Genomic DNA, 12,802 nt, shown 5'->3' with positions numbered 1-12,802 from the left:
TCTCTTAATTTCTGACCAACATTTTTCATAATTGTCCTTAAAAAGACTCAGATTTTTTGCCGTTATGTTTACCCCTAGGTACTTTACTTTTTAAACCACATTTAGTTCTGTCTCTCTCTGAAACCGTTCTGACTCTGTATCTGTCAAATTTTTTTCCAATACCTTGGTTTTCTGTTTATTTAATTTAAATCCCGCCACCCGACCAAAGTCTTGAATCAATTGTAATACTCTTTTCGTACTAGATTCTGGCTCCTGCAGGGTCAAAACTAGGTCATCTGCAAAAGCTTTAAGTTTATATTGTTTCGCTCCGACCTGAATTCCTTCCACCAACCGGTCCCCTCTAATCATATTCAAGAGCACCTCCAGAACCGAAATAAATAGCAAAGGGGAAATAGGGCATCCTTGTCGTGTTCCTTTTTCGATTTTAAACTCTTCTGTAACCACATTGTTGACTATCAATTTAGCCTTTTGTTCTGAATATATTGCATCAATCCCATTCTCAAAACCCCGTCCCACTCCCATTTCTTTTAAATTTCCCTTCATAAATTTCCAGGAAATATTGTCAAAGGCCTTCTCCGCATCTATAAAAATTAACACTGCTTTTGTATTTATATCTGTTTGCAAAAGTTCCAAAATGTCAATAATGTTCCTTGTATTAGCAAACAAGTGTCTACCTGGGAGAAAGCCTGCCTGGTCCTTGTGAATTACTTCGTTTAAAACTTTTTTAAGTCTGCTTGCCAAAATGTCTGCAAATATTTTGTAATCCACATTTAAAAGAGAGATGGGACGATAGTTCTTAAGTTGTGTCTTTTCAGCTTCTGATTTTGGTATCAATGTGATAAAAGCTTCCTTCCACGATTCCGGCGCCCTCTTCCCCTCCATACTTTCATTGCAAACCTCCATCAGTGGTTGTATCAAATAGTCTTTTAATGTCTTATAATACTTGGAGGTCAGCCCATCTGGCCCTGGAGATTTGCCCAGTTGCATGTTCTGAATGGCTTGTTCAATCTCTTGTCGTGTTATTTTACAGTTCAGGATTGATCTATTTTCTTGTGACAATTTTGGTAGCCCATTTTTTTCCAGAAATTGTTTAATCTCAACCTCATCTTGCGGCCCTTGAGTGTATAGTTTTTTGAAGTATCTCTGGAAGCACTTTCTAATATCCACAGGGTTCTGAATATTTTTTCCTTCAATCTCTAAATTTGTAACTGTATTTAGTTTTTGTCTCCTCTTCAACTGCCAAGCTAGCAGTTTTCCACATTTATTCGCCGATTCAAAAGTTTTTTGTTTCATTAATTTAATCTTCCACTCTATTTCCTGGTTTATCAATTTAGAATATTGTGCTTGATGAAGTTTAATTTCTTTCAGAGTCGGCTGTGACTTCGGATTTGATCTTAACTTCTTCTTTAATTCTTTAATTTTCTCCAAGATTTTGTCTTTCCTCTCATTTTGTATCCTTTTCTTTACAGCATTCTGTTGAATCAAGAACCCCCTCATCACAGCCTTGCTTGCATCCCAGATAATTCTTTTTTCCACCGTAGTGTTCAAATTTATCTCAAAATAGTCTTTCAAAACTTTTTGGGCCTTCTTAATAATCTCCTGATCTCTAAACAAATTGTCATTCATCTTCCATCTAAAGGAGCCGGTTGGTAGTAGTGTCATGTCCATCTTTAGTGCATTATGGTCGGAGCAGGTCTTTGGGCAGATTTCCACCTTTCTAACCTTAGGTGCCAGACCTCTAGATATCCATATTTGGTCGATTCTTGTCCAAGTCAGCTGGGCACTCCTGTCTTCCACTGCCTCCCGCAGTTTGGTCAGACTCATGTTCGTAACTTCAAGAACACTGTCCAACCATCTTGTCCTCTGTCGTCCCCTTCTCCTTGTGCCCTCCATCTTTCCCAACATCAGGGTCTTTTCCAGGGAGTCTTCTCTTCTCATGAGGTGGCCAAAGTATTGGAGCCTCAGCTTCAGGATCTATCCTTCCAGTGAGCACTCAGGGCTGATTTCCTTCAGAATGGAGAGGTTTGATCTTCTTGCAGTCCATGGGACTCTCAAGAGTCTCCTCCAACAACATAATTCAAAAGCATCAATTCTTTGGCGACCAGCCTTCTTTATGGTCCAGCTCTCACTTCCATACATCACTACTGGGAAAACCATAGCTTTAACTATATGGGCCTTTGTTGGCAAGGTGATGTCTCTGCTTTTTAAGATGCTGTCTAGGTTTGTCACTGCATTTGTGATCCCTTCATGGATCACTGCCTTGTCGTGGTGAAGGGGCTTGAATAACTCAGAGAAGCTATGAGCTATGCCGTGCAGGGCCACCCAAGATGGACAGGTCATAGTGGAGAGTTTTGACCAAACGTGATCCACCTAGAGCAGGAACCGGCAAGCCACTCCAGTATCCTTGACAAGAAAACTCCATTATTACTACTACTATTTATTAAATTTCTATACCACCCTTCATCCGAGGAACACAGGATCCAGGGATCAATACAGTGGTGCCTCGCAAGACAAAATTAATCCGTTCCGTGAGGCTCTTCGTATAGCGGTTTTTTCGTCTTGCGAAGCAAGCCCATTGACAGCTTAGCGGATTAGCGCTATTAGCGGTTTAGCGGCTTTTAGCGGATCAGCTGTTAAGCGGCTTATCAGCGGATCAGCTGATAAGCGGCTTAGCGGCTTAGGAAAAGGGGGAAAAAAGGAGGGAAAACCCGCAGGAACTTGCAAGACATTTCGTCTTGCGAAGCAAGCCCATAGGGAAATTCGTTTTGCGAAGCGCCTCCAAAACGGAAAACCCTTTCGTCTAGTGGGTTTTCTGTCTTGCGAGGCGTTCGACTTGCGGGGCACCACTGTATCTACAGTGACAGCTGGCACTGCAACCTTCCATCAATTTGACTTTTCCCACAAAGGCACACTCCTTCCTTGACTCTGAGACAGATGGATGCCAACCAAAGCAAGCTCCATTACACACTCGACTTTCATTCTACTGGAAGCTTTTTCCTTTTCCTTTTTCTTTTAAACCTGCAGGAGTCCAGTCAGCTCAGAACTAAATGAGAGCTGGAAAATCTGGTTATCTTGGGAGCACTTGGTCACGTGACTTCAGCATGCACACTTAAAGATAACCTGGTTGGCAAGGAACCAGAATCCTGCAGCCTGACGTCACATAATTCCGGTACTCATGTTTGCTGTTCATGACATGTACAAAACAGCAGAGCAGATCACAGGAAAATTACCCACCGTGTTAACCCAGAAATCAGGAATGAGGATTTTTATTTAACTGGGGTCTCCTAGACATTCTGCAGTTCTCCAGGCAAGTGTGCAAAAAATGCATATAGTGCGCATTAAAATGCATATATTTGTGGAAGTAACATACAAAAATGATCATATTAAGGAAAACTGCTGCACAAAAATATTCAAGTGAGGCAAAACTGCATACAAACATGGGTACATTGTGATAATTTTGCACTATAAATACTGGTGTGTTTTCATGCGGAAATGTGGAGAACTATACCCAAGAATGGGGGAAAAAATCAAATATTGAAAGAAAGTGGAAATGATAGACTTGCCCATCCCTACTCCCAGGTAAGGGACGCGGGTGGCGCTGTGGGTTAAACCACAGAGCCTAGGACTTGCCGATCAGAAGGTCGGCAGTTCGAATCCCCGCGACGGGGTGAGCTCCCGTTGCTTGGTCCCTGCTCCTGCCAACCTAGCAGTTCGGAAGCACGTCAAAGTGCAAGTAGATAAATAGGTATCGATCCGGCGGAAAGGTACAGGGCGTTTCCATGTGCTGCTCTGGTTCACCAGAAGTGGCTTAGTCATGCTGGCCACATGACCTGGAAGCTGTACGCCTGCTTCCTCGGCCAGTAAAGCGAGATGAGCGCCGCAACCCCAGAGTCGGTCACGACTGGACCTAATGGTCAGGGGTCCCTTTACCTTTACTCCCACGTAAGCAGTTCGTAGGACTGCAGCCTTACCACACAATCCTACACATGCTTCCTCAAAACTAAATATAATTAAATTCAATTGGGTTTACTCCCTAGAAAATGGTATTAGGATTTAGCCTTAAGCATCTGCTCAATTATCCAACGGAAATCAGTGGGCCTTAAAAGTGCTTAATTATTGGTGCGGGGTTACATACTGTTCCACAACCATCACATGGCTCATGCACAAATTAGCGGATTTACATATCCCATGAATTTGTCTAAACCTATTTCAAAATCTGTTGAAGTTGGTGGCCGTTACTACACCCTGTGGGAGTAAATTTAATAAACAGCACAATCAGCAATCTGTTCTCCCCATCCAACGCTACCCCCCCCCCAAAAAAAGAAGAGGAGATGATGATGACATGGAAGTGTGAAACAGGCAGAAGTCCTGTCCTGATTTTTCCAATAACCAGCTACCTTGGAAGACCTAGGTGAAATCTAGAACACACACACACACACACACACACACACACACATTGTGAAAATGCTTTTTTGGAAAAAGTTTTGAAAAATGTATTGAATTTGCCATAGCTCTCCATCGCCATCTAGTGACACATATGTATAATACACTTGAAACATTTTATTTGCAGCTGTGTAGCTCCCAGATTCTGTTATCAAAGGAGGGGTGTGCTTCCACTTTCTCCATACACAATTTTATACACCTCTAATATGTCTCCTCTTACTTGCCTTTTCTTCAGACTAAAAATCCCCAAATGATGTAAGGTTTTTGTTATGTACTGAGCTGAACAATAGGATTCAGCATGCAGCAGCCTGATTAGTCCACAGGAGTCACCCAATCCAGCTCCAGGTGGAAGGGAATCCGCAACCTGATTGGCCTACAGGAGAATCCCGGAATTAGACAATCACGTGGGGCCCATTGTGTAAATAAAGCAGACATTCTGGGGGAACTTCCATTCCTCCTCACCACTATGAACTGAATAAAGAGCATGAGATCCACTCTCGACTCCGAGTATATTTCAGTTTCTTCACAAGGGAGTTGATCAACCCCTTGATCATTTCGCTTGTTTTTTTCTGAATGGTTTTTAGGTCTGCAAGACACTTTTCCAAGTGAGGCAGCCAGAACTGTACACAGCCGTGCCACAGATCTATATAATAGCACTGTGATATTGGCAGTTCTATTTTCAATCCCTTTCCTACGGATCCCGAACATGGATTCTGATGTACCCTGGGCGAACACCTTCTTCATGCTTTGTGTCCACCGAGCACAGGGACTTAGTTCTGCATAAACAAGGCTGTGATTGCATGGTATGCAAGTTTTCTTACACCACACACACTCTGTCTCTGGTTTTTGTGGTTAAAAGGCAAAATTCAGATTGCTCTGAAACCAGAAAAAAAGGAAAGAACAAACACATGGTCCATATGAAACTCATTTGTAAAATGAGGGGTTTTCGCAACACTTATTAAAAGTCAAACCTCAAAAGTTTCCAGCTTTGGTACACCGAAAGAATTTTTCCGCATGACTTCTGCTACTTTTGTAAATGAAGCTTAAGTTGCTTAATGACTGGGATGTGAATTTTCCCTGGTGACCTTAGAGCACTTACTAATGTTTTGGTTGAGTTTTGCATGGTTGCTAGATTTCCTGATCAGAGTTCTTATGCATTTAACGACAGGTGTGAGAAGCATTAATTTGCATGGTAAAGTGGAGGGGGGGGGGAAGAAATGACACAAAAGTCGATTGTGAGGTCAAGCTCCGAAAGCCTTCTGGCTGTTCCCTCACTGTGAGAAGTGAGGTTACAGGGAACCAGGCAGAGGGCCTTCTCGGTGGTGGTGCCCGCCCTGTGGAACACCCTCCCATCAGGTGCCAAGGAAACAACAACAACAACAATTTATACCCCAGCCACTCTGGGCGGCTTCCAGCAAAATATTAAAATACAACAATTCACCAAATATTAAAAGCTTCACGAAACAGGGCTGCCTTCAGATGTCTTCTGAAAGTCAGATAGTTGTTTATTTCCTTCCCATCTGATGGGAGGGCGTTCCACAGGGCGGGCGCCACTACCGAGAAGGCCCTCTGCCTGGTTCCCTGTAACTTCGCTTCTCACAGTGAGGGAACTGCCAGAAGGCCCTCAGAGTTGGACCTCAGTGTCCGGGCTGAACGATGGGGATGGAGATGCTCCTTCAGGTATACTGGGCCGAGGCCATTTAAACAAATATCTGACTTTTAGAAGACATCTGAAAACAGCCCTGTTTAGGGAAGTTTTTAATGTCTGATCTTTTATTGTGTTTTTAATATTCTGTTGGGAGCCTCCCAGATGGGCAGGGTATAAATAATAAATTATTATTATTATTATTATTATTATTATTATTATTATTATTATATCTTCAGGGGGAGTGTGGAAAGTTTCAGGAGGAAACAGACTGGCAAGGAAAGGGTTAAGCACCCTCCCCATTTCCTTCTCTTAAAAAAAAGACCCTCCCAAAATTCATCAAGCTAACACTACATGCGTAGGCTAAGACTACATACATGCATTTTAGTGCCCATAAAATATATTTTATTGAATTTGCGAGTTATAGAGCAAAGCAGGATGTCTCCACCCTTGTTGACGGGCGGCATGGAAGAGCACGGTTATGGGATGCCCTACAACGGTTTCTGAAGGGTATTGTGTGAGCCAAAGCCTCAACGGCCAAGGTCGCATTCCTCTGGCAATATTTATAGCAGCGTTTCTGTATCGCCGGTCACAGGAATGTTAAGCACCTAAAATGCGCGTACAGGAAAACAAGGGCAGATGGTGTCGTGAGGCAGGAGGTGGCTTGTGCCGGTTGCTTGAAGCTGTGCATGATGGCAGTGTGGAGGTCAAGATGTGGAAAGGAGGCAAGGTCAGAGAGAAATCAGGGCCCACCACCGTGGAGTGAATTCGCTTGCAGCAGCGACGTAGCATATCAGCAGGCCAGGTTCTGAAAAGTTATGCAGGAGACAATAGGATATTGTAGAAAGACCTATACTGGCTCCCAGTATGTTTCCGAGCACAATTCAAAGTGTTGGTGCTGACCTTTAAAGCCCTAAATGGCCTCGGCCCAGGATACCTGAAGGAGCGTCTCCACCCCCATCGTTCTGCCCGGACACTGTGGTCCAACACCGAGGGCCTTCTGGCGGTTCCCTCACTGCGAGATGCCAAGTTACAAGGAACCAGGCAGAGGGCCTTCTCGGTAGTGGCGCCCGCCCTGCGGAACGCCCTACCACCAGATGTCAAAGAGAAAAACAACTACCAGCCTTTTAGAAGACATCTGAAGGCAGCCCTGTTTAGGGAAGCTTTTAAGGTTTAATAGGTTATTGTATTTTAGTGTTCTGTTGGAAGCCGCCCAGAGGGGCTGGGGAAACCCTGCCAGATGGTCGGGGTATAAATAATAAATTATTATTATTATTATTATTATTATTATTATTATTATTATTATTATTATAAAACCCTCAAGCCTCACCCATAGACTCCCCCAGATTTTAGCCATAACATAAACTCATAGCTTTCTAGGTAGTTGAGGCTGGAGCAAAAAAGAAGGCGAAGGCACGTAGGTCACCTTATGAGGTTCAAAAGCTGGAAGAGCTTAAGAACGTAAGAAGGACCTGCTGGATCAGGGCGACAGCCAATCTCATCCAGCCTCTGGTTCTCAAGTGTGGCCAACCAGATGTTTGTGGAAAGCCTGCAAGCAGGACCTCAATACAGCAGCACTCTCCCACAACTGGCTCTGCAATCAGTGTGTGGAGGTCCTGGGCTGCCCAGATGACAAGACCCCCTACTTGGACTTGCTGATGTGGTCCAAAGGCAAGCAGAGCAAGACGTTTGGCACCAGCTTGGCTGCAGGAGTTGCCGGAAGGAGGCGTACAAGGAGCCATTCAACCATCTTAGGGACTCCACTCTGGATTTGTGTAGGGTTTACTTCTTGACTAGGGACGCGGGTGGCGCTGTGGGTTAAACCACAGAGCCTAGGGCTTGCCGATCAGAAGGTCGGCAGTTCGAATCCCCGCGACGGGGTGAGCTCCCGTTGCTCGGTCCCGGCTCCTGCCAACCTAGCAGTTCAAAAGCACGTCAAAGTGCAATTAGATAAATAGGTAACACTCCGGCGGGAAGGTAAACAGCATTTCCGTGCGCTGCTCTGGTTCGCCAGAAGCGGCTTAGTCATGCTGGCCACATGACCCAGAAGCTGTACGCCGGCTCCCTCAGCCAATAAAGTGAGATGAGCGCCGCAACCCCAGAGTCAGCCACGACTGGACCTAATGGTCAGGGGTCCCTTTACCTTTACTTCTTGACTACCCTGGTTTATCTCCCTTTAAGTTTTCGTTTTCTTCGGACCAAGCCTCATTGCACTCAGTGGGGCTTCATGTTTTCCCATCAGCTTGTTTTGTAAATGTCTCGTTCCTTTTGTAAATGATCAGCCGGACCAATTTTTGTTTTTCCATATTATTTGAACAACAACAACAAAGGACATGGTGGAGGCAGGGAGATGAAAGGTTCTGGTGGTGCTGATGTGATGTCAAGGTGAGCGTTTCGAAACTGGGCCAGGTCAGTAGCTGCAGAAAGCATATTGCCCTCTGCCACTCATTGGCTGCTATTGGGGAAACGGTTCGCGTAGAATAACCTACGTGACTTTTAACCCAGATTTGCTTTCTGTCCCTCCCTGCACTTCTCTCGGCTTCTCGCTTTCTCAGTCTTAAATCCGGTTCTCCACATTTCTGCAAGTGTTTGCCATTAAAAAAAAAATCCTCTGCAGATTTCACCAGCATTTTAGAGTGAATTTCTCTTGTAAACACTTTTTTTTTTTTGTTTGGAGTTTGATGGCTGTACATATTTTTTTGCAAAGCGGTTTCCTCTAGTATAATGCATTTTGTGTGCTGTTTTCACTAATGTATTCATTTTTATGCACACTTTCCCTTGGCAGATGCCTCTTTTTCAAACATCCCGGAGTGTTTGTGTCTGGTTGGAATGTGCCGCACATATTTAAACTGTGGAACTCCCACAGTTGATGGCCACCATCTTGGATTGCTTTAGAAGAGGACCAGACAAATTCACAGAGGATGAGACTATCATTCACAATATCTATGTTCTTCTCCCACTGTCAGAGGCAGTTTGGGCATCCTTCTGTCTCAGGAAGATGTTCCCAACCCTGCACTCAGCTCTCATCTGTCCAACAATCAAGAAGGCAGTTTCTGAACGTGCTGTAGAGGAAAATGAGGCGTATGTGGAGCTCATCAGCCTGGGATGGTAGCCCATCTAAAAGCAGGAAAACTCTGGTCCTCAACCTCCGCTGCCTGACAATTTATTTTGCAATTGCAGTGGTAGGTAACGGTAAAGGGACCCCTGACCATTAGGTCCAGTCGTGGCCGACTCTGGGGTTGCGGGGCTCATCTCGCTTTATTGGCCAAGGGAGCCGGCGTACAGCTTCCGGGTCATGTGGCCAGGATGACTAAGCTGCTTCTGGCGAACCAGAGCAGCGCACGGAAATGCCGTTTACCTTCCCACCGGAGCGGTACCTATTTATCTACTTGCACTTTGGCGTGCTTTCGAACTGCTAGGTTGGCAGGAGCAGGGACCGAGCAACGGGAGCTCACCCCGTCAGGGGGATTCGAACCGCCGACCTTATGATCAGCAAGCCCTAGGCTCTGTTTTTTAATCCACAGCGCCACCCGCGTCCCTTCTAATTACAGTGGTACCTCGGGTTATATACGCTTCAAGTTATAGACGCTTCAGGTTACAGACTCCGATATCCCAGAAATAGTACCTCGGGTTAAGAACTTTGCTTCATGATGAGAACAGAAATTGTGCTCCGGCGGCGCGGCGGCAGCAGGAGGCCTCATTAGCTAAAGTGGTGCTTCAGGTTAAGAACAGTTTCAGGTTAAGAATGGACCTCTGGAACGAATTAAGTACTTAACCCAAGGTACCACTGTAAAGGCATCCCTCCATTTAGTTTCCCCTGTTGAACCTGCTGTTCTAAATTTCAGCGATCAACCTGTTCTTTTTCACATTTGCAATGTTTGTTTAATTGACGTTGTACAACATCATCTGGTGACGGTTATCTGGGGCACCGCGCAACCTTTATACACACTGAACCAAGAGTAAATAACACCATCGCAGGTGGAAGCTGGGGCAAAATGGGAGACTGAAACAGCTACTTCTTTTCGGGATGTAGAAAGCATCAACTTTTTTAGCAACAAGTATTGGAACAACAAGTCAAGCAAATTACTGGGAATGAGATTCCGAGAAACCCAACCGACACACTTTTGAATTATTTGGAAGGATGTGGAAATCGTCCCCAAACTCCTAATAGCATCTCAAACACTGACCTCAAAATATTGAGGGGGGGGGAGTCCCCATCTTCCGTCACAATATGAGATGACAAGGTGATGATACGTTAACATGCTGTACTTGTGATAAACGAGAATGCAAGAGAACAAATTTGTGAAAAGTGGGCTATTTTTTACTTCACTTTGGTAGGAGAAATTTGAAGATATGTTCCTTGGAGTCATTAAAGATTGGATGTAATACTGATTGTGGCTACTTCCTTTCTTTTTATAATATGTGTTGGTTTTTTGGTTCTTCTCTTGTCCTCCTGATAGAGCTTATCAAAGACTTTGCGTCAAGAGCATGGACTACAGGCAAAACCAGGTGGGCTAAAAAGATGGGTCTAATCTTGAGGTCAGAACTGGGTATCAGGTGGTTGGAGTTGGAGTTCAATGCCTATTTGTTGTCTTGTCATGCCCTGTTTCTTGGGAGGGCATCTCACTTTCCACCCAGAAAGAACCTCTGCACCTTGAATGTTCTTTACCGCCCATTCCTGTTCACTCTAAGCTCCCCTGCACTTTTGTTTACAATTTCCCACAGATGCCCAGCCCTAACCACGGTTACCCTGGGAAGCTGCTATTGTGATGCGTCATGATGGCTGTCTTTGCCTTACATGCATCACAAAGCATCTGGCACATAAATAATGAAAAATCCAGTTCAGGACACAGGACAAAGGGGAGCGGGGGGGAGGGACAGAGAGAGAGAGAGAGGAAGGAGAAAAAAGAGAGGAAGGTTTGTTGTGCTCCATAAACTAGCCCAAACAACTGAACTTGAGTTAGAAGACCCTCAGTTGTAGCTGGCTGGAGTTGATAGAAGTTACAGTTCAACAACATCTGGAAGGTTGTCTGTATGGGATAAATCTGCCCCTAAGATACAGATGTTGTCTAAGTTAGGAAATCTGTGTCCCTCCATGTTTCCTCCAGGCATATGACTGGCCCCTGTGAGATTAGATGGGCCACTGATCTGATCCAACAGGCCCTTATATTCTTAGGATGTTGCTGGACTCTAGCTCCCATCATCCCTGACCATGGACCATGTTAGCGTGGGTTGATGGGCTTCTGCTAGTGGCCTTTGTGTTCCTTTTTTTCTGCTGGTGGGCTTCCCAGAGGCATCTGATTGGCCACTGAGAGAACAGAATGATGGACGAGAGCCTGGCCTTTAATTCAGAATGTGGCAGGTAGACTGGGAGCGGCCGCCGGGAACATATCTATAACACTGGTCCCAAAGGATCTACATTAGCTCCCAGTACGTTTCTGAGCCAGTTGTCTTTGTCCATGGAGTTTTCTTGGCAGGGATACAGGAGTGGCTTGCCGGTTCCTGCTCCAGGTGGATCACGTTTGGTCAAAACTCTCCACTATGACCTGTCCATCTAGGGTGGCCCCGCACAGTATAGCTCATAGCATCTCTGAGTTATTCAAGCCCCTTCACCACGGCAAGGCAGTGATTCAAGAAGGGGTAGCACAGTATAGTTAAAGCTATGGTTTTCCCAGTAGTGATGTATGGAAGTGAGAGCTGGACCATAAAGAAGGCTGATCGCCGAAGAATTGATGCTTTTGAATCATGGTGTTGGAGGAGACTCTTGAGAGTCCCATGGACTGCAAGAAGATCAAATCCATTCAAAGATCAAATTCCATTCTGAAGGAAATCAGCCCTGAGTGCTCATTGGAAGGACAGATCTTGAAGCTGAGGCTCCAATACTTTGGCCACCTCATGAGAAGAGAAGACTCCCTGGAAAAGACCCTGATGTTGGGAAAGATGGAGGACACAAGGAGAAGGGGACGACAGAGGACGAGATGGTTGGATACTGTTCTCAAAGCTACCAGCATGAGTTTGACTAAACTGCGGGAGGCAGTGGAAGACAGGAGTGCCTGGCGTGCTCTGGTCCATGGGGTCACGAAGTGTCTGACACGACTAAACAACTAAACAACATGTTTCCAAGCACAATTCAAAGTGTTGATGCTGACCTTTAAAATCCTAAATGGCCTTGGTCCAGTATACCTGAGAGAGCATCTCCACCCCCGTTGTTCTGCCCGGACACTGAGCTCCAGCTCCGAAGGCCTTCTGGAGGTTCCCTCACTGTGAGAAGTGAGGTTACAGGGAACAAGGCAGAGGGCCTTCTCAGCAGTGTTGCCCGCCCTGTGGAATGCTCTCCTATTACATATCAAGGAGATAAACAACTACTGTATTTGACTTTTATAAGACATCTGAAGGCAGCCCTGTATAGGGAAGTTGTTAATGTTTGATGTTTTATTGTGTTGTTAATAATTAGTTGAGTGGCTGGGGAAACCCCATCAGATGGGTGGCATAAAAATAGTAAAAATATTAGTAGTAGTAGTAGTAGTATTCTTAAAACAAGATACTGAACTAGACCAACTATATTGCTAAGGCCACTTCTAGTGATTCTTATACTTTGCCTAGGATTATTCATAAGAAGCATTCAGCTTGACTTGTTTTCTCCTAATTTAGAGCTATATCCAAGTGAAACCTGGCTAGCAGAATAGGTTGAGAGCAGTGTAGCACTGCTAGGAA

This window comes from Podarcis erhardii (assembly GCF_964252035.2).
Source record: "Podarcis erhardii genome assembly, chromosome: 10".
In the NCBI taxonomy this organism is placed as follows: Eukaryota; Metazoa; Chordata; class Lepidosauria; order Squamata; family Lacertidae; genus Podarcis; species Podarcis erhardii.
Note: the sequence above shows the minus strand (reverse complement) of the source record.